The sequence below is a fragment of the Zootoca vivipara genome, chromosome 3, assembly GCF_965207765.1.
Source record: "Zootoca vivipara chromosome 3, rZooViv2.hap1.1, whole genome shotgun sequence".
Classification (NCBI taxonomy): domain Eukaryota; kingdom Metazoa; phylum Chordata; class Lepidosauria; order Squamata; family Lacertidae; genus Zootoca; species Zootoca vivipara.
This window is the reverse complement of record NC_142586.1, coordinates 21,714,969-21,738,240: the sequence shown is the minus strand read 5'-3', so window position 1 is coordinate 21,738,240 and position 23,272 is coordinate 21,714,969. Positions and strand designations below refer to the sequence as shown.

Genomic DNA, 23,272 nt, shown 5'->3' with positions numbered 1-23,272 from the left:
TCTCCCTTTTTTCAAGGGAAATTCCCTTATGCTGAATAGGCATCCTCATGAGAAAAGGGAAAACTTGACAGCTATGGTGTGGGTGGCGCTGTGGGTTAAACCACAGAGTTGATCAGAAGGTTGGCGGTTCGAATCCCCGCGATGGGGTGAACTCCCGTTGCTCGGTCCCAGCTCCTGCCAACCTAGCAGTTCGAAAGCACATCAAAGTGCAAGTAGATAAATAGGTACCGCTCCGGCAGGAAGGTAAATGGTGTTTCCATGCGCTGCTCTGGTTCGCCAGAAGTGGCTTAGTCATGCTGGCCACATGACCTGGAAGCTGTACACTGGCTCCCTCGGCCAATAAAGCGAGATGAATGCACGCAACCCCAGAGTCGTCCACGACTGGACCTAATGGTCAGGGGTCCCTTTACCTTTACCTTTACTCGGAAGTAAGTTCCACTGAATTCAGTGGATTTACTTCCAGGTAAGCAGGGTTAGGATTTCAGCCTTAGACTTGTAATACCATATTCCAAACAAATATTGAGTTTCTGGTGGATTATGCTCTATGACAAGGGGGCATAGAAGGTAGATTGGCATCTAATGGTAGATCTCTGAAAATTTTCCAGTAGGTTGGCAAGGATTTTGATTCCCAATTGTGTAACCAAATGAATCTTTACTCCTACCCTGCAGTTTAGGTTGCTGAAATGAAGCAAGTTTAAAATGAGCATAGTGATGTCTGTATGCTGCTGCTGCTGCTGGTGGTGGTGGTGTGTGTGTCATACCCTCCAACATTTCTCTGAAGAAAATAGCAATGTCCTGTTCCATAATATTAGTTCTACTATTTATACCCCATCCTTCTGACTGGGTTGCCCCTGCCACTCTGGGTGGCTTCCAACCTATATAAAATAGGGTTGTCAAATGTCTGGAATTTCCCAGACCTATCCAGGATTCAACCGTTGGAAACTGTGTCCGGGCAGAAATAGCGTAAGTGTCTGGGAAAATTCATGCGTATGGCAGCACGTGTTGAAAATGCTGAAACACTAGCTCAAAAACTAGTCCGGATTTTTACTTTTTGAAATATGGCAACCCTATTTAAAAACATTAAATTAAACCTTCCCTATACAGGGCTGCCTTCAGATAGCTCGGGGGTTGGGCAACGCCATACCTGCCAACGTTTTTCCAATGAAAATAGGACATCCTACTGTATCTTCAACATTTCTCTGGTGAAACTAGGGACATCCTAAGGAAAAGTGGGACATGCCAGGATCAAACCAGAAACTGGGACTGTCCCTGGAAATTAGGGGTACTTGGAGGGTCTGGTGTGTGTGTGTGTGTGTGTGTGTGTGTGTGTGTGTGTGTGTGTGAGAGAGAGAGAGAGAGAGAGAGAGAGAGAGAGAGAGAGAGAGAATGGGGCCTACCAAATAGTAAAAGGGGACTGGATTATGAATGAGTATGCTGAAAAAGCAGGCATTTTAGTTTTCCTCCCAAATAGGTTAGAAAACCTACTTTATCTCTCATACATTCTTATTTCAGCTCGACTCTGCAGCTTTCCTCTCTTGATCTTGGAGCTGTCATGTTACCTTGCAGTAGCTTATTGTGGCTCAGCAAGCATGTTAATATGATAGGGTAAAACATAACAGTATGCTTCATAGGCAATTACATTTACTATGCATTCATTCTTAACAGCCGTGACGAGGCACGATGCCAAACAATAGGCTGCCCCTAAATTTGTTAAATCTAGTGTATTGTACCAATCTTTTCCTGATGAAGAATATGGGCAATTTTCTTTCACGATCCCTGTAGCATGCCGTCATATCTGAGTAGTGGAAATATTGTTGTAAGAGGAACATTGCTCTTCTGCCCATATTCAAGTGATGTGCATATTAGGTTTTTGTTTGTTTGTTTGTTTTTAAAATCACAACTGAGTTATTGCAGAGAATCAATGGACGTTGGACAGTTATAATTTTTTTTCACAAAAATGTGAAATTTTATGCCAAAAGTATTACATTTGGATGGTATAGTGTACCTTCTCTACGTTGGGCTGGATTCAGAGGGGCTTTTCTAGGACCAGAAGGGCTTTTTCTGACTTGGCATGAGACCTTTGCATGAAAAAAAAGAGGCCAGAAATCCAGAAGTGTTATCTGTTTGTGCAAGGCCTCGAGATGCAGACTAGTGCAAGGTGTCGCACAATCTCTTGCACAATGTGAGCTGTTACACAACAGTTTGTGGTGGCAGAATTCTTCTGATGGAAGGGCGTTCCACGGGGCGGGTGCCACCGCCAAGAAGGCCCTCTGCCTGGTTCCCTGTAACCTAACTTCTCGCAATGAGGGAACCGCCAGAAGGCCCTCGGTGCTGGACCTCAGTTTCCGGGCTGAATGATGAACTTGAAAAACAACAGACTGACCTTGAAAAACAACAGTTTGTAAACCCTCTCTGAAATCACTGTGGGTGGAGTACACTAGGGAAATTATTCACCGTGGTTAAAAGATGTAGCTGTCTGCAAAAAAGGTCATGAACACACAGAGGGAGAGGGAGAGGGAGAGGGAGAGGGAGAGGGAGAGGGAGAGGGAGAGGGAGAGGGAGAGAAGAGCCAAAGTCACATATTATTACCTGGAAACTTGGGGAGCCTCTGACCTCCTCAAGATGCCTTGTTAATGGTGCAGTCCAACTAAAAAAAGTGAGAAGCTTCATTGAACCACCCTGATTCGTCTTGCAATTTGGAGCACACACGGAACCTATCAGATGACCTGAATTAGCACCTTTGAGCTGAACACCTGCACCCCATACAAACCTGATATTTACCCTTCAGACAGAATTAATTGAACAACCCTCTCCTTGGTGACTCATTTTGAATCTTTCAAATAAAAGCTTTGGCAGCATTTGCAGGCACTATTTACAGTAAATTCCACTGCTGACCTGACAAAATACTGCGAGGGTTGAAATTTTGCTACATGACACCTTATCTTTGTTTAACTTGTTTTCCACATGGTTCACTGAAGTAGCGCTCCCGAAAGACGGCGCTTCCGGCAATGATATTGCAGTGTTTGAAATGATGCTTTCCTCCAACAAAACAGCGATACAATTGAAAATCAGTATGATTGTACCTAGACAATATATTTCTCTTGTCACCTCCAGGTAGGACACCACTAGGTATTGCAATGTTGAGCTCTGAAGTTCTGTATTAAGGAAACTTTTGGTTATTTCAGTTTTATATGAGGTTTAAGACTCAGGGGGGCTGTGTGTTCATTTTGGGTGAATTTCACCCCTTTTTACACAGTTGTTGCAAACAGTCCTTGTCTCTTCCCTCAAAGCTGTGCTTCTGTTGCAGGAGCACTGCATAATCTTGGCACCCAAGTAGAAGAAGAGAAGAGTTTGGATTTGATATCCCGCTTTATCACTACCCGAAGGAGTCTCAAAGCGGCTAACAATCTCCTTTCCCTTCCTCCCCCACAACAAACACTCTGTGAGGTGGGTGGGGCTGAGAGACTTCAGAGAAGTGTGACTAGCCAAAGGTCACCCAGCAGCTGCATGTGGAGGAGAGGAGGCACGAACCCGGTTCCCCAGATTATGAGTCTACCACTCTTAACCACTACACCACACTGGCTGTTATAATATTTTGCATGCATATATTGTAGGAGAGGTTGTTGTGTCACTACAATTAGAGGAGAACTGGGTTTTTATTTTATTTTTAGATGGTGCTTGGGGGGGGATTGTTCAGGTATGATGAAGTCCTTTGCTAGTAGGGAGCAGGTGGTTAGCGCTAAGACACCCATAGCTGCCAAGTACCCCATTTTCCCCGGGAAACCCCCGTATTTTCATATCGTTTCCCGCAGGTGTCCCGAATAGCAAAATACCCCGTATTTCCCCGGATTATGGAGGCCATGTTCTTCTGGTGCCGCGCCAGCACCAGAAGTCGCTTCTATGCACTTCAGGACATGCGTAGAAGCGACTTCCGATGCCGCTGTGCCCATTTCCAAAATGTCCGCAGCACCAGAAGTCGCTTCTACGCACTTCCTGACATGCGTAGAAGCGACTTCTGGCGCGGCAGACATTTTGGAAATGGGCAGAGCGGCGCCAGAAGTCGCTTCTGCGCACTTCCAGACATGCATAGAAGCGACTTCCGATGCCGCTGTGCCCATTTCCAAAATGTCCGCAGCGCCAGAAGTCGCTTCTACGCACGTCCGGAAGTGCGTAGAAGTGACTTCTGGTGCCGTGGCGCTGCTGATCCCAGATTTTTCAATCCGGAACTTGGCACCTATGAAGACACCTCTGATGGCAATGTGGGAAAATAGGAAGAATTGTTTCATTATGAGAGAAGGAAGATTACAAAGAGTGCAGTGTAAAGACAAAGAATGTCCTCTTACCTCCAAATTCCCCTCTGAACTCAGGAAATACAAACTGGTGTTTCTGTATTGATGCTGCTTCCAGCAGCTCATCCCCCATCCTTTGGTCGGCTTTAAGCTTGCTCCTTACGTATTAAAACGTCTGTTATTATTAAAACATTTTCAGTTATTTAGATGCATTTGTTATTGTCTTTATTCATTACTCTTACAAAGCAATTTTATTGCAACTTTAATGGTTGATAAACCCGATTACTTCTGTGAAATGAAAAACATTTTTAGTGGCATCGCAGCTCACAATTTATTCATGAGCCATATAATCCTGGGTATTCACCAATGTACATGTGCAAACAAAAGACCCAATTTGGGCAATTCTTTTCATTGCTCTGTCAAAATTTCATGTCAGGGAAGTGAAACGGAGATGGAGATGTTTTTGAGGGTGCTTGGGAGAAAACGTTGATTCGTTTAGCGGCAAAGTGTAGCATCTGACATTTTGCCAGGCATTCAATTTGTGGTCATCAAAATCCAGTCTTTAAATAAAGATCCAATGATAGAAAGATAATTGAAAGAACTGTGTTCTTTAAAACTTTGTTTATTCAAGATTCTTATATTCCACTCTTCTTCCAATCTGGAGCTCAGGGGTAGCTGTCAACCAATAAATGCAGAACCATCCAAAACAACACATTATGTCTCTGAATACCAGGTGCTGGGAATTCCAGGTAGGCAGAGTGCTGTGGTGCCCATGTCCATCTTACAGACTTTCCACAGGAATCTGGTTGGCCACTGTGAGAACAGGATACTGGACTAGATGGGCCATTGGCCTGATCCAGCAGGTCTGTTTTGTGTTCTTATGTACAGTGGTACCTCGGTTTATGAACACAATTGGTTCCGGAAGTCTGTGCATAAACTGAAGCGTTCATAAACTGAAGCGAACTTTCCCATTGAAAGTAATGGAAAGTGGATTAATCCGTTCCAGACGGGTCCGCGGCGTTCGCAAACCAAAAATTCATAAGCTGAGGTGTTCGTAAACCGAGGTTCCACTGTAACACATTTACAAAGCCATAACAATAACAGCTCTGTAGCCAACAATATGCCTAAGTAAAAAATGCACATGAAAATATTTTACCCCATTTCACAATTGCCTGACCGGTATAAAAAATTTCTGTGAAAACAGCATTTTCTACTGCATAGGCATGTATTTTCTCAAGAAAACTGTCAGTTTGCATTTCTTAGTGCAGAAAGTGTTGATCTCATGTGTAAAGATCTTTCCTATTCCTTTTTATTCTGATTAATACAAGAAACTACTAGAAGCTTCTCTGTGTGAGAGAAGCAGAGGCAGAAGGGTTAATTGTTTGGGTTATACCTTCTGGGAAGCTGTTTTGAATAAGATCTCTTATCTCTATTCTGCAGAGTCATGCTGACTATAAATATAAGCCAAAAGGAGCCTGGGTTTTACTTTTCTCTTCTCTCTCTCTTCCTTCTGGTGTGCTGTTTCTGTTTATGTACATGGGAAGCTTAGTGCTAAGGTTTAGTCTCATTATGAGTTAAGTTTGTAAATGCTGCAACTGGATTTCTGTATGGACTGAGCCAATCCTGATTTTATTGGATTTGATAACCATTACACTGCATTTGCCTTCAGCACAAGTAAAGCTCTTCTGAATGAAGTACTATTGCCCCTGGTCTATTTTTGGGAACTCTGCTGAACTCTGCAGCGTGTTTAAGGTTTTCCTTCACACGTATGACACATGTATGACAAAAACAGCTGAAACTTCAAAGTGCAGTACTTAAAAAAACATCACAGCAATTTAACTAATCAATAATAGTTGAGTAACAGCTCCCCCAAAAGTTGCATTTAATGGACAAAAAAGGCATGCATCCGTCCCTTGGTTGTATGTATCCATCACTTGACTTTTGGGGCGTGGGAAGTATGTCAAGATGAGAATCTATCGGCTCATAACACATTTTTCCAGCAGGTCCCATTGGCTAATGAGGGAATTTTCACACTGTCAAGAAAAAACCTGCCATAAGTTGTTTGGGCAGCATGCAAATATACTGCTGTGCTCCGAGAGCGGCAAAGTAAGCTTAGCTACTTCGTGAACAAGGGTATCCTTGCAATGCAAACTCTTGAAAACACATTCGATTTGATCCTGGAATTCTGTGGCTTTTCATGGTAAGATGAGAGATACACAATACATATATATATATATAACCATAAATGTAATGCGGTCCTAATATATATATATATATATATATATATATATATATATATATATATATATATATAATCGGCAATCCACTAAACAAATGAAGTCTAAAGTGGATTGCTGAACTACCTTTCTGTTCACTGGCATATCGGTCGTGAAAATTATGAAGCTCAATAAGAGAAGAAAAGAATCAGTGGCCACAGAAAGCTGACTGACAGGGGATAAGGAGGGAAAACTCTGGAATGGAGTCACCAGAACCCTGATCAGAAGCACCCCCACTTCTCATTTCCTCTTCTGAATCGAATGGCTGGATGTTGCTGGTCGCTGTGTTTCCAAATACAACAGTTGTTTGGAATACTCGTTGCATGGTCTTGGTGAATTCCAGGGTAATTTATCACACCCCACATTCTTGCCTTGATATATGAACATAAGAAAAACTCTGCCAGTCTAATGAGTGTTTTGTCCTCACAGTGGCCAGCCAGATACCTGTGGAAAGCCCACAAGGAGAATATGAGGGCATGAGTGCTCTCCCACAGTTTCTGCCCCTGTTCCTGAAGAAAGTGTGCAATTATCATAACTAGCAGCCATCAATAGCCTCAAACTCCTCAGTCTCTTCTAATCTTTTAAAGCAGGCACCCCCAAACTTTGGCCCTCCAGATGTTTTGGACTACAATTCCCATCTTCCCTGACCACTAGTCCTGTTAGCTAGGAATCATGGGAGTTGTAGGCCAAAACATCTGGAGAGCCGCAGTTTGGGGGTGCCTGTTTTAAAGCCTTCCGAGCTAGTGGCCATCCCTACATCTTGTGGTAACAAATTATGCCATTGAACCATGTTCTGTATGAAAAAGCGGAACATTTTGTGTGTGTCAGTCCTGAATCTCCCAACATTCAGCTTAAGCGAGAGAAGCTCCCCTATAAGGAAAGGTTACGACATCTGGGGATGTTTATTTTGGGGGAAAACAAGCAGAAATGTCTAAAATTACGCATGGTTTGAAGAAAGTGGGGATAAAGAAGTTTTTATCCCCTCTCTCACCATACTATATAACCCAAGCGAAACATTTTTAAGATTGAGGACAAGAACGGAAAGTTCTTCACGCAGTGCATAGTCAAACTCGTGGAATTTGTTGCCACAGGGTGTACCAATGTCCTGCTTGCAGGTGTCCTATTGGCATTTGGATGACGGCTATGAGAACAGGGTGCTTGAAATGAAAGGTTAAAGTGTTGTGCATTAAATCAGGATTTGTTTCTTGAGAAACTTTCAAAAGATGGGATGCAAACATCCCCATGCCACCCCCACAACTGAGTCTTTGTATTTTAAACAACTCTACGAGTGAGTTTTAAGAAACTGACAACTCATGTAAGTTCTTAATGAATGCTTATAATCCTTTAATGAAGCATATAAATCACACCCGAACCATTTGAATCTAATTGTCTTTACGTTGCTGCTTCAGAACCATGTCTTTATTGATCTCCAAATTCAACAGTGTGTCGGTGACTTTCACACAGCTTAACTGATGCTATTTATTGCTTCTTTGCATTTTTTTTTAAATAAAAAATACACAAAATGTAACTCTGTGCAGTGCTGGTCCAAGACATTTTGCAGCCTAAAGCCCAGCTGGTTTCCTCCCATCCCCTGAAAGGGACAATCTTTTAATAATATTGTTCCCACTTGCTCACTCTCATCTCCTCTTCCCATGCAAATATTATTCCCTGAAGAAAGGAGACCATAGCTGCCAAGTTATCCCTTTTTTAAAGGGATTTTCCCTTATGCTGAATAGGCTTCCTCGCGAGAAAAGGGAAAACTTGGCAGCTATGAAGGAGACTGATTGTGGGCTACATGATTACTAATTGGGAAGAGATTTGAGTCTTTATAAGCCTGCCCTGCCCCAGAATTATCAAAAATCCTCCCATTCTCACACTTTATTACAACAACAACAACAACAACAACAACAACAACAACAACAACAACAACAACAACAACAACAAACAACAACAACAACAACATATTTATACCCCGCCCATCTGGCTGGGTACAACAACAACAACAACAACAACATATTTATACCCTGCCCATCTGGCTGGGTTTCCCCAGCCACTCTGGACAGCTACCAACAGAATATTAAAAACACAATAAAACATCAGACATTAAAAACTTCCCTAAACAGGGATGCCTTCAGATGTCTTATAAAAGTCGGATAATTGTTTATTTATTTGACATCTGATGGGAGAGTGTTCCACAGGGCGGGCACCACTACTGAGAAGGTAATTATTTTGGTGAATTGGTTTGTAATTCCTCCATAGGTAAAGGTAAAGGGACCCCTGACCATTAGGTCCAGTTGTGACCGACTCTGGGGTTGTGGCGCTTATCTCGCATTATTGGCCGAGGGAGCCGGCGTACAGCTTCCAGGTCATGTGGCCAGCATGACAAAGCCGCTTCTGGCAAACTGGAGCAGCACACGGAAACACCGTTTACCTTCCCGCTGTAGCAGTACCTATTTATCTACTTGCACTTTGACATGCTTTCAAACTGCTAGGTTGACAGGAGCTGGGACCGAGCAACAGGAGCTCACCCCGTCGCAGAGATTCGAACCGCCGACCTTCTGATCAGCAAGCCCTAGGCTCTGTGGTTTAACCCACAGCGCCACCTGTGTCCCAATTCCTCCATATTGTTATCTTAATAAATAAAACTTTCTTCATTTGATGTGGGTAGAGGGAGTCTTGCTGTAGCACTCAGATACCAGTCCCTCCTTTCTGCTACACCCTGCTCACGATTCCACCAGAAGCTTATCAGGAGCATCCCCACCTCTGAGCACAGCTGATATACAGAAAAGAGCATGAGACCATCAGGCATATGAGACACCTTGTGGAGCACTCCATCGTATGTCATTGGCATGAGGGAGGAGAAGGGAGAGGAGAGGCATCTACCAGATTTGAGCATCACCCTTCCAAGTGTCTGAACCATGCTAGCTACAGCAGTAACTACAACTGCCATCTGCATTACCTAGAAAACATACACAGAGACATCAGCCAGGAGGAGGTTATTGCTATGTCATAACCTCAGGGACACTGGAATTTCTGACGCTGGTCCAGGAGCAAGTTTAGCCACCAGACAACATGGAAATGCTTGTCAGCTAAATGTGCAGGTTAAGGAGATCTGCCCTGAATCTTTCTAGAGAGTTTGTACAAGCCCAACATGAGGTTCCTAGTTAATCACAGGAACACCTCAAGAGTGTATTGTTTCTCTTACAGCTCAATGCACACTTAACACAGCAGTTAATGATGGCGGACCTCTTGCTGTTGCAGCCGTTTAAGATGGCAGAGATGAACGCAGCCTTTGAATAGGGAAAGCACCTATTGACTTCAAATGAGGCCAGATCCCAGTGGAGGATTTGTGGTGTCTATAAAGCCTTTGAGATGCCCACCACATCTTTCTTGCCCTCTGCCTGCGACCTGCAGCCCAGCAGCATTTCCAAATACAGGGTTTCTGGGGAGCAAAAGGTCTCAGCATGAGTCAGTCTGTCCCTAGGCAAACTCCTATTTCAAAAGAGGTAGAGAGATAAAAGCATTTCTCCCCATAGAGATGATTTCTTTGTTGGGCTCCGGAGAATAAAGTTGCAGTGTAAACCTCCAGGAATAGCACTCAGCATTACAGCAACTTACAGTGTTTGAAAATAATAATAATCTAATAGTTATTTTTTAAATAAAAAAACATTTCTAAATCAAAAGCATCCCAGCTAATTTACAGGGAACTGATCAAAAGGGAGGGAAAGTGTCTCTGATTTCGACTTCAATACAAGTCAGAGCTGCTGAATTAATGAAGGTGTGCGGAATGAGCTGATGCCATATACTTTAATATTTTTTTAATGCCCTAGCAGAATGCCCGAGAGAAAGTTGCCCGTGTCAACTGTGTGTGAGGAGAAAACTTATGGCCACCTGCACATTTCTAGGGAGCTGACACTGTGTCTGTGTTAAGCGGGTATACAAGATAAGGAATTATATTCTACAGCAAATGATCAAACTCACTTGGCAAGCAGGGAAGCAAAACATCAATAACTTCTAAAGGCAGAATCCCCATCAGTCTTTATACCATCTTATTTTAAATCTAAAACCATTCCATAGGATTTGTGGGAGCTTTCTCTCTCCCTAAGAGGAAATCAGAGCAATAATAGTTTGCACTTCATAAGCCCTAAAAAGTTAAGTGTTGCCCCCACTTCTGAAAAACCTCTGAAATCTATCCCCTGTGCCACCATTTCAGTCTTCATGCACCAGGCAAGGAAAGAGGTTCTTTCCTAGGGCCTGCTTAATAGAGGAACCTCTCAACTCAATACTAGCCGCAATGCAGCAGCTGCCATAATGCAAAGCTACCGTAACACACGGGAGCCATCGTTTGCCACCATGTTCCTCAAATCTCTTAAATGAACCTCTAAACTTCACCAGGAATGTTGCTCTAGGCATGCATTGCCAAACTTTCAGACTACATTTTCATTTAGCATTTCCAAAGATTAGAGAATATGGGAGCTGGTCCAATAGCATTGGGAATACACTATATTGCAGAAGACAATTTTAGGCAGTGCAATCCATTTCCTTCTTAGCAAATTGTGGTAGTCTTATCAAAACCTCTTCAGTTTGCCTTGAAATTCTTTTGTATCCTCAGGAACCTCCAGATTTTTCGTCAGCTGCCACTTCAGGGTTTCAACGACATCACTATTGCCCACCTACTATTATGACTTTCGGTGTTTGAGTGAAATGGTTTTATGAGGAACTGGCATTTCTTTAGCTGCTGCTGAAATGTAAACAGCATCCAAGTCAATGGGGATTATTTCCAAGGAGATGTGTATAGGATTGCACTCTAAATTTATTATTTATTTAAACACTTTAATCATGCTTTTCAATGGCTTTTAAGTGTTATTTCACAGCACCGCAGCTTAATGCTATTGGGAAAGGTCAAGATCTTCACTACTGTTGCCCAAGAACACTTCACTTAAAAGGCATGTTTTCACGCAAATCTTAAGCAAGATGTGTAAACTTCCTCTCTCAGTAGATCAATCTCTCAATTCATCCCAAGGAGCATTCACACAGCTCTGGGTGAAGATGATCTGACAGGCTTATACAACCCATCTTGTCAGTGGTACAGTACTGCCTCATTCATTCTAAATAGGGATGGGGAAAACTGTGACCTGTCAGGTTAGGGTTAGGGTTAGGGTTGGATTCCAACTTCCATCAGCCCCAGCCTGGTCAAAGGTCAGAGATGATGGGAGGTGAAGTCCAGCAACTTCTAGAGGCACCACATTGGTATCCACCACTATTCTGGGACAGAGAATTTCAAAACAAATGATAAGGTCTTAGACAAGATATAATAAGAGGCAGGCTTTAATATGGAACATGAGGGGGAAGGATAGAAACAGATGGAAAACATGGAATATCAGAGGGATCAATCCTCTTCATGAGCAATGAACTCGCCTTCTCAGTGTGGATCCTTATGTAGCTAAAACTGCCCCATATACACACAACAGAGAAGCACCAAAAGGCTTAGGGGGAACTCCAAGGTTTGCAGATGTACAAAAAGTTTTAGGGGGGGAATAAAGGGAAGGCAACGCAAAGACGAAGCACACACATTTGTCACAGAAAACCATCTAACGCCATATGAAAAATGGCTTGGAATCAGAAGTCACCCCATTATTCATGATGAGTCTTTCACTCTCTCCATCTCAGCTCCATTCCTAATGGTGCCCTGCAGAGAACATTTTGGGGAGATACGTGGAGATGCAGGGGGAAGAGTGAGGTAGGAAAGACCCAGTCTGTGAATGCAGATTGCATTCCTATAAGGGATGTTAAGTATCCAAGCCACCATCCACAGTGCATTATTTTTTTAATGCACATACTGCTTGATGCCAAAATAGGCTCCTAAGTGATTTAAACAGTATAAAATCCAGTTACATAAACATTTTTAAAAAACAATTAAACAATCTCATTAAAATATAAGCACTTGTGATTAAAATATGCAGTAAAACAGGAGTCAAGAAACCAAGGGCAATGCCTGTGTAAACACTAAACAGGTGTGTTTTGAAAAGCTGGTGCATTTAGAGGCTCAGGTTCCAAGGACCTCCCTCCATCTGTAGGCGATATAAGGAGACGCAGAAGAGAGCTGGCGAAGGGCTGTGTGTTGTGTGTGTGTTATTTTGAGCTGCGTTCTCATGTGCTTCAGAGTCTTTTAGACTGCCTTGTGCTGGTACTTAATAAATGAATAGTAATTTAATAATGTCAACCCACAGAAGCAGCCCTTTTATGGATATGCAGTGTGAAAGCACTATCTGCAACATCAAACTTGCAATCCTGTATCCTGAAAGTGAGCATTACTGAGATACTTTTGAGTAGACATGTGTACAGATGTATTGAAGGTAAACGGTGCTCAGGTTTCCATCACCATTATCTGTACACATGTCTGTGGACAAATGCCGACTCTCTTGGCCTGAAAGCGAGATGGGTGCCACAACCCCTAGTTGCCTTTGACTGGACTTAACCGTCCAGGGGTCCTTTTACCTTACAGACGTACTGCTGCTGTGCCTTTTCGGCAACTGTATGCTTCACAACCAGTATCTCATTCCCTTTTATAGCTGATATTCCACCCCACCCCAATCTTGCAAATGGTAGACAGAATATAGCTGTACATGGGTTTAGAAACCCTCCATTCCCTGCACCAAATAATACACTCAAGTAGTCAGTTCAATATCGGTAGATTGGAGACCTATTTCGATATAGATGCATGCATCTTCCCTAGTGAAAACTATCCAAGTTGCCATTGCTACTGTGAGAACTTTGACTGTTCCATGACCTACTTTAGATGAGTGCGTTAAAGTGGGCTACTGTCTGAAACACCTGGGATCAAAAGTTGTGTGTCTAGTTGAATTGACACTAGTCTCTTTAAATCTCTGGGACTCGAGTCTGTGTAAGTAACAGAACATGATTTCTCTTCACCCCCATCGCAGAGACTGTTCTTCGTGTCATTTAAACCACCGTTCACTGCTGTAGAAAGAACAAAACTATGCCTGTAATCTCATCTTTCTTCCCTCAGGAAAAAGAAGAAGAAGAGAGAGACTGTCTTAAAAACAGAGGTTAAAAAGATCATTCAGTATGGCTAAGGCTTTATCCCATTCCCTTTTTTCTCTATTCCTAAATGTTCTTCCCCACAGGGTAGAAAAACTATTAGATAACAATGAAGCTTTCCTGATATTTTCAGAACTGACCCTAATCCTATACCACCGGCACAGCGATCGGGAAGAAAGAAAGCCATGAGTGGAAAACCTACAGTGGCGGCATTGTGGTTGGGCTCTTAACAAAATGTTCTCAACTGTTCGCCTCCACGGGATGCTACCAGCTCACAATGCAATACAATGGGCAAATCAAAGCACAGCTTTCTTGTAACTGGACTTCTAATGTGCCACTTGTTTAATGGGCAATATATGATGGGGAGCTATCATTAAGTTGTGTAGCTAGGAGCTCCACAATAACTTGCTTTTGCAGTGGAAAATTAAGGCCCATGCTGGTTTAACTCTCTCTCTCTCTCTCTCTCTCTCTCTCTCTCTCTCTCTGGGCAAAAGAGCCCATTTGGCAGCCTTCTAGACTGACTACGTTTCTATAACTGATTCAAATTAAAACACAGGAGAGACAGAAACACAGAGAGAGCATATTATGGGGTGGGGAATTATTATGGGGTTTGGAATTATTGGTACCTGAGAGCTGGATCTAGGCTCCTATGTCTGTGTTCCACATTTGGGGCTCTGCCCTACCCTTTAGAGCTTTAGGAACTGAGGCAGTACCTGAGATATAAGAATTTATCTTTGTTCCTCCTGACATGGTAAATATTGCCTCTAGGATATTTCGTCGATTTGGCGTCACTGTGCCACACAAATGAGTCAAAAGGCCCTTATTTATAGGTCTCCAGTGGAGATTTACCCACATCTGGGAATTCCCTGATGGAATGGAGTGTCCACCCATTTCTTCTGTATAGAAATAATGATAATAATAATAATAATAATAATAATAATAATAATAATAACCACCCCACCAATCTGGGCATAGGTGCCAACTTCCAGACTGAAAAATCCAGGATCGGCAGCTGCACAGAACCGGAAGTTGCACTGCGGCCATTTTGGAACTTGGCAAAGCAACACCGGAAGTTGCTTCTACGCATGCTCTGCCCATTTCCAAAATGGCTGCAGTGCCAGAAGTCACTTCTGTGCATATCCAGAGACTCCAGACATGCACAGAAGGAGCCTCCCCAGGCTGGTAAGAATCCGGGTGATTTACGGGGATTTACGGGAAACGGCTGGAAAAACGGGGGTTTCCCGGGGAATATGGGAGAGTTGGCAGCTATGACTCTGGGCGGCTCCCAACAGAATATTAAAAACACAATAAAACATCAAACATATTAGAACTTCCCTAAATAGAGCAAGTATGCAGATCTCGTGGTGATCTAGTTGCTGTTAAGACTACAACACCCATCACCCTTGATCATTGGCCACGTTGGCTGGTGCTGATAGAATCCAATCAGGGTCGGCCCTACAGGCAGGCTGGGTGGCGCAGGGCACCACGGCGCCGGCCCGCCAGGGGGGCACTGCGAGCTGCGCCTGCCCGCTGGCCGGCCGGTCCGACGGTCCGCCGCGCAGCTGCGCCCACGGCAACTGTGCTGTGCCTGCCTGCCCGCCGCGCAGCAGCGCTTGTGGCAACCGCGCTGCGCCCGCCCACCCACTGCGCTGGAAAACGGGCGGGGGGGGCGCCGGAGGGATCCGGCGCACCACGGCGCCAGGGGTGCTTAAGACGGCCCTGAATCCAATGACACCTGGAGAGCTGCAGGTGCCCTGTCCCTGTAATACAACACATGTGAAGCTGCTTACTCTGTTTCTATGGCTGGGCAGCCTGTTCTGGCCAGAAAGAATCCTCACCTGCATTAGGATCATATGCAATTGGGATAAGGTAAGAGAGACACTCAGAGAAGAGTGGAGGGAACCTAGTCCGTTAGTGGAGTAACACCGTCCTTTTCAGGACTCTCATTCATTGTTCCAAGCAAGGCTTTTTTCAGCCAGAGCTCACCGGAACTCAGATGAGCGCCATTGCCATTATAAGAGAACAGGGGTGGTTCACTGGTTCCAAGTATGGCTGTTCTCTCTAATCTGTTATTAAAATTCCAATTACCAGGTAATAAGAGTATCATCCTATCTTGTATGATACCACATTGTGATCCTTACTGTCTGAATGACCCCGAGATATATGGATTAGGGAAATATGAAAATAAAGGAAACGGTTTCCTTAGCAACGGGAGCTCTCTGTGAAAGCTCTTGGAAAGAATGGATCATTGTTTTTCTCCTTACTATTTATACCTCCTGAGCGCCAGCCAGGTATGTGTGATGCAATGAAGTCACCTTAGACTTAGAGCATGATCTCAAAACGTTTGTGCTAGCAATGTGCAAAGGAAAGATTTTGTATCGGAGTTCCTACGCAGTAACAGTGGTTAACTTTAGGCAATTCACCAAAGATTTACATTGTACAGTTTCGATGTTCCCTCAAAGATTATACTGTATATTATTGACTGTGTAAGTACAATAAGTGTGTGTGTGTGTGTGTGTGTGTGTGTGTGTGTGTGTGTGTGTGTTTTAGTGGAGAAGCAGGGACCCCAGAATTCCCTTCTAGATTATTGGGTACTGGGACTAAATCAGGACTTTGATAATTAAGGTGAGCTAAGAGGCCGAGCTTGTTTTTTCTGCCAGCCAGAGAGGCAGAGGGAGATGATGGCCCTGCCATTAAAGGTAAAGGGGACCCCTGACCATTAGGTCCAGTCGTGACCAACTCTGGGGTTGCACGCTCATCTCGCATTATTGGCCGAGGGAGCCGGCGTATAGCTTCCAGGTCATGTGGCCAGCATGACAAAGCCGCTTCTGGCAAACCAGAGCAGCACATGGAAACGCCGTTTACCTTCCCGCTGTAGCGGTTCCTATTTATCTACTTGCATTTTGATGTGCTTTCGAACTTCTAGGTTGGCAAAAGCTCTTTACAAGACAAAAGACCCTACTACCCTCTTTTCCCCATTTTAAGTCATAAAATAAGCCATAGCAGGATTATGGAGGCTACCAGGTGGCGCTGTGGTTAAACCACTGAGCCTAGGGCTTGCTGATCAGAAGGTCGGCGGTTCGAATCCCTGTGACGGGGTGAGCTCCCGTTGCTCAGTCCCAGCTCCTGCCAACCTAGCAGTTCGAAAGCATGTCAAAATGCAAGTAGATAAATAGGAACCACTACAGCTGGAAGGTAAACGGCGTTTCCATGTGCTGCTCTGGTTTGCCAGAAGCGGCTTTGTCATGCTGGCCACATGACCTGGAAGCTATACGCCGGCTCCCTCGGCCAATAATGCGTGATGAGCGCGCAACCCCAGAGTCGGTCATGACTGGACCTAATGGTCAGGGGTCCCTTTACCTTTACCTTTTTACTGTTGCTACTGACATAGAACGCTGCCATTTTGCAAGGCCCTGGGCTTTACTGCTAGGTGTAGCAGCTGACAGCAGTTGAGCATAAATTATGGCACAAAGCAGCAATTATATAGGGTCCTGCTGCTGCCCTTCCTTCATCTAACTCCTTAGCTGTTTCCCTTGCTGCCTCTCTTATGTATGTATTTATTTATTTCATAAAAATTATATACTTTATTCTGTGAACTGGCCCGAGATCTCATGATGAAGGGCAGAATATAAATCTAATAAATAATAATGACAAATAAATACATAAATACTGCTGGATTGCAGATAACCTTTTGTCAGAAACTCCCTGGCCATATATTTTGGAAAGGCTGCCGCCACCATACTTTCTGGGTGCCCACACTTCTTGAACTGAAAAAGTCCCCATGAGAGGAATTGCCCTCTTCCTCTGCAGCATTTGAAAAGGCTGCATGCAGAGTGAGGTAAACTGAAGAAAACTCCTTCAGCTTGCCCAAGAGAATTTCTCAGGCATTTTTGGGTGCAATTTCTTTTCTCATTGAGAATGATTGGGAAAAGCACTTATGTTTTGGCGCATGCTTAATTGAAAGTAAGGCCCCCAAACTTGACTATGAAGTGCTTAAGATGGGCCTGAGTTAAAATAGTCTGTGTAGGAGAAATCTTCTGCTTCTTCGTGCAATGCAACTCCCCTGCCCAGCTACTGTACATTTTCTAAATATCCCCCCCCCTTCTTCCGACAATTCCCAAATTGCCCTTTGAATTCATCCAACTTCAAATAGGGTTCGACACAAGACCTTTGCAAAAAGCAGAGCAGGAGGGTTGGAATTGCTGGGCCGTGAGTGCTATTTCTTTCAGACATCTGCTTTAAAGAGCTACTGAACCTAATTGGCTAACTCCGGGAATTCAAAGGACATGCTGGGAGTTCTGAGAGGATTGCAATTTTTTGAAAATGTGGCTCAGGAAAAAAAATTGAAAAGAAATCAGGTGTATAGACCTGAACCGGCAATATGCCCCTTCAGATCCCAACCATTACATGCAAATGTAATGCACTAAAACACTGATTCTCTTTCTCTTTGCTAAGTTCAAACTCTGTTATAGCCATTTGCTCTTTTCTCCTTTATTATTATTTTTTAAAAAATGACTTTCATATCAACGTCTCTTCTTCCTTCTGCAGAGACCCCTATTACCACCAGTAAGGACATGAAAATACAAGTCAGTTTCCTCAACTTTAATCATGTCCTTCATTTGCTGTCTGCTCCAGAATATTTGGAATATGATGAAAACTTCACTGGCTTAATTTTGGTTTAATTTTTTTTTTGCACTCATAGAGCAGCACCATTATTATTATTATTATTATTATTTCATATTGCTGTGGTTAAAACCCCCAGAAACCTTTCATTTCCATGCATTCCTGACTCCCTTTGATAAACAGTGAAATACGAATGCTGGTTCCCATTATACCTGCACCTTCTGTGACTGCATCACCCTTCATGATCCCCTGCAGAACTTGTATAATCTCTCACTTACCACTTGATGCTGAACAGCAAAGGAAAGCGTTTCATCTCTTGCTGTTGGATCTTTTGCTGTGATGACTGTGAGTAATCTTAAAATAAAGAGGAGAGGGAAAAGCCTGCGACAGGTGGAGCTATGTGCAGGATCAAATGGTTGCTAAGACCAGCTACTTATTTGATGCCAAGAGACAGGCATCCCCACCAGCAGCTACAAAAGGTAATACTGTTAAGCACCCCTCACGTCCTCTAGCAGCAAGAAGCCCAGGAGCAACACTACTGGGTTTCCACTGGGTGAGAGAATATCACTGTAGTGCAAGAGGGATTCTGGAAAAAAGTTTAACTTTGGGTCCCTGTTCTGTTCAGCTTGGGGAGAGAAGCCAAGGTTGGTATTTTGGGAAGGTGCCTGGCTTTCGTGTCTGGTGCTCCTTTAAGATAAGCTTTTCTCCTCTTCCCTTAATTGCCTTGGGAAGGTAGGGAGTGACCTAAACTCCTCGGATGGTTGTTAATCAGCCGTTGTCCAGCTGCAGTGAATAGTTGACAAGTGATTTATAGTTTTGGTCTTTAATCATTGGGTCTTTGCTGATTAAAGAATCCCTTCAGTTGGTTTAAAATCGCACTACCTCGTGGGGTTAAGAGGGATATATGCTCAGCATGGCGCTGTGGGTTAAGACATAGATTCTAGGGCTTGCTGATCAGAAGGTCAGCGGTTCGAATCCCTGCAACGGGGTGAGCTCCTGTTGCTCGGCCCCAGCTCCTGCCCACCTAGCAGTTCGAAAGCACATCAAAGTGCAAGTAGATAAATAGGTACTGCTCCGGCGGGAAGGTAAACGGCATTTCCGTGCGCTGCTCTGGTTCGCCAGAAGCAGCTTTGTCATGCTGGCCACATGACCCGGAAGCTGTCTGCAGACAAATGCTGGCTCCCTCGGCCTAAAGAGCAAGATGAGCGCTACAACCCCAGAGTCGGACATGACTGGACCTGATGGTCAGGGGCCCCTTTACCTTTACCTTTTTATACTCAGCGTCTAGAGGTGCAAGGGGCCCTCCTTTGGCCACCTTTGTCGATGTAATTGCCTGTCGTTGAGAAGATTGCTGGAAGTCTGCCAGAGTGTTCGTCATGGCCTTGTTGGAATGCAGGGACCTGATGGAGAGACTTTGTGCTTTAATCTTAAGATTGAACTTTTATGTGTAAGTACATTAGATAGTAATGCCAATTTAGGTTTTGTTTTATTTGTATGCTTATAAGAAACGTGCACCCTGTTTATAAGTATTTTAGTTACAATAAATACTGAAAAGTAATTATTGGTTGGTCTTACTGGCCTTTGAATGAGTGAAGCTGAATCCAGAGCCAGACCATTCGACCGCTACTAGATATTTTGTTGTTAATTGGGTTATAATTTGTGAGTTAAACTGTACAACCCAGACAAGGGCAGAAGGAGTCTCCCTAAACCTTCTAAGTAATAGCATGACTGGGAGTGGTGGCAGCCTACTGTAACTGTATTGCTAAGCTCTAAGCCAGCCCCTGGCTTTATTTAAGTTCCCGCTGGGGTAAAAGGGGCGGCTAAGGAGTTCTACAATCACTCTTTGTTATATCTATTTGTCTACAAATATATAAGCAGAGCATATTGGAAACAGACTCCTGCAGCTTGCAGCAGTACTGCCAATATTGCATAGTATTCCACACAAGATCAACTGCTTAGACACTTGCATGGTGCTTGCATGCCCCCCCCCAAAAAAAACCCAACAACAACAAACTAGAACACTGTGATTTTTAGTTGTTTGTAGGGAAAAGAGCATTTGGGAAAGAATTGGGTTACACAATGGACTGTCTGCTACTTATGCCCTGCTCTCACAACTGAAATGCGAAGAAAGAAGAGGGACCCTATATGTTTACTTCAGCATCCCTCCTGCAAATCCCTGTGATCGGGAAAATAATTCATTCTCATTAAAAGTAGACCTGTCCTTCAAAATGAAATATTTTCCCCGCTCCCCTAACAAGGTTTGGGTGAATTTGATTTCATCTCCCAAGAAAGAAAATGGAAAGAAAAGAAACAGGCCCTACATTTTAACTTTATACTGGGGAGGAATTAAGCAACTCAGTTTAGAGAGCTACTACCGGTAGGAAGGCTGAGCACTCCCTAAGCCACTCCTTGTTAATGGAATAATCCAACTCAGCAACATAAAATACTAACACCAATTTGCCTTATTATTTGGCGTACACACACAGCTGATGCAAATGTCTATTAATTTGGCATGCACATTTATGACATTTTTCGCATTTGTGTGCCCCATAACATAATGTTTTTTGAGTGGCTTGCAATAAATAAGGAGAAAAAGCAACAATGAAATACAAAGTAAAACATTACACCATCGGAAATGAGAGTGAAACCTGCATAAATACATCAAAAGAAATTGTTGCGTCTCCCACATTAAAAACATTTAAGAGGCCCAAATGACCAAATATTCCAGTACAGCAAAACTCATTTCACCACCAGAATTAAAAATAGATTTATTTGTTCTTTAAAGAAAAGAGGCTCAGATGTATCTAAATTATTAAAAAGTCCTAAGTGGTTAACACGCACCCATTTATATTAAGCATTGCTTAATATAATAATGTCAAAGGCATTCATTTTGTTGACATTGGCTTGGATCCCAAAAAGTATGAAAGGAAAATCACTAACACAGTGAGGATTTCCTACTCCCTTCTCGCTGCACCTCCAGGAAGCCTGTCACAAAAATAGGGAGCCCCTCTGTCTGGAGTGCATTGTGGTCCAGGATCTGAAGCAAGGAGGATTTAGCGGAAATCAAGTGATAGCATCTTGTGCAGATGGAGGTGCCTTTCTGCTCCTGCAAGATCCCTTCGGATCTTATAAACCTTTAAAGCCCAAATCCAGCCTACATCTCTCTGTATTCACTCTTTATTTTACCTTCCCTCTCTGCATCTCCTCCTCCTCTCACTCGCATCATTTCTACACGAAGTGCTTCTGACAGCATCCAGTTTTAATGTGTCAATTTTCAGGGAGTGTCAAGATCTAGCACATATTGTATAGATTTCTGTAGATCCTCTGGCGTTATTACATTCATTTGAAATAAGAATGCATGACTTATGAGCAAAGTGTACTCTTTCTGTTCCCAATTTCAAAAGTAATTACTTTCTCGACCTGAATCAGTCATTGGAACTACCATTTACCTCTAGCAACTTCCTGCCTGGATGCTAATAAGGGATCATCACACAGACCAGTCCATACAACCATGCTGACATGCTGATGAGACTGTGTGCTGGACTAGTGAGGTATGAAACCTGTTTCTTTATTTATGCATTTATTTCCATTTGGCATTGCATGTTATTGGGACAACTGCCAGCAGAAGCAAAGGTGTATTTTTTTGCAAAACAGATCTGCATCATTTTCACACATTGCCTTATCTCCATTGTCTGGATTGCATATCATGTTTCGACAGCTGTAGCAATGCAGCCCTCCATTGCTATCGCCCATTTCCGCTTAAATACGCATCAGTGCATCCATCCAGTTGACACTTTCTGCTGATGTGATTCCAGCATTTTCAAATAGGCTGTATTCAGCGCTCCCATATGTTGACTTATCAAAGCTGAGTTGTGTTTAGCTCTTCATTTACAGTGGTGCCTCGCTTAACGAATGCCCTGCTTAACGAAATTTCCACTTAACGAAAGGTTTTTCCTAGTGGAGGTTGCCTCGCTAGACGAATTCATTTTACAAAAAAATTGTCTAGCGAATCGTGGTTTCCCATAGGAATGCATTGAAATTCAATTAATGCGTTCCTATGGGCAAAAAAAAAATTCAAAAAAAATTCAATGCATTCCTATGGGATTCGCTAGACAAATTTTTCGTTATAAGAAAAGACCCGTGGAATGAATTAAATTCGTCTAGCGAGGCACCACTGTATTGTGATGCACTTTTGTTTTTATTTTAAATTAATTATGCAATGTTTTTCCAGGCAAAGCTCACTCAAAGCAGATTGCAACAGTAAAAACAAAAACAAAAACTACCCCCCCCCCAAAGATAAAATGATAAACACATTCAAAACCTCCATAACATAAGACTGCAGCATCAATCCAGCAAATGGGATAAAAAATTACTTGGGAAATGGACAATGGAAATAACTTGGTCTTTAAGGGCTTCAGAAAACCCCAGAGTGAAGCTGCCTGCCATAGTGACAAAACAGTGATGCCATCAAAGAGAAGGCCCTGTGTTTCATTCATCCACCTCTCAAACCCAGCAGGTAGACATACCAAGAGGATGTTCGGCTTAGATCTCAGAAGATGGCAGGATGGCAGAGGTGAAGGTAGTCCAAGAAAAAACAACAACAGCCCCTTAAATCAGGTCCAGAAAAGCACCTGTAATAAAATACAGGAACTGCTGTGGCTGGTATAATAATAATAATAATAATAATAATAATAATAATAATAATAATAAATTAATTAATTCAATTATTATTATTCTGGTTTCCCAATATATGCAGAGAAATGCTAAGAGCAGAGGAGATATTGATTGCACACAAGAGCTACTGTGTGAGTGCCTGGAGGCGGTTGGAGGATGGATGGCGGCTAACGGATTGAGGTTGAATCCTGACAAGACAGAAGTACTGTTTTGGGGGGACAGGGTGTGCGTGGGTGTGGGGGACTCTCTGGTCCTGAATGGGGTCACTGTGCCCCTGAAGGACCAGGTGCGCAGCCTGGGAGTCATTTTGGACTCACAGCTGTCCATGGAGCCACAGGCTAATTCTGT

At 43.3% G+C, this 23,272-nt stretch overlaps 1 long non-coding RNA gene across 1 annotated transcript; it reads right to left on the bottom strand.

Annotated features, from left to right (window-relative positions):
- Positions 1-4,865: 4,865 nt before the first annotated feature.
- LOC148686179 (uncharacterized) lies at positions 4,866-19,819 on the bottom strand. Its single transcript, XR_015949369.1, has 3 exons — positions 19,518-19,819; positions 18,529-18,604; positions 4,866-6,322 (listed from the first exon to the last, which is right to left on the bottom strand). It is a non-coding gene; the product is annotated as an uncharacterized LOC148686179 (long non-coding RNA).
- Between the last annotated feature and the right edge of the window lie 3,453 nt (positions 19,820-23,272).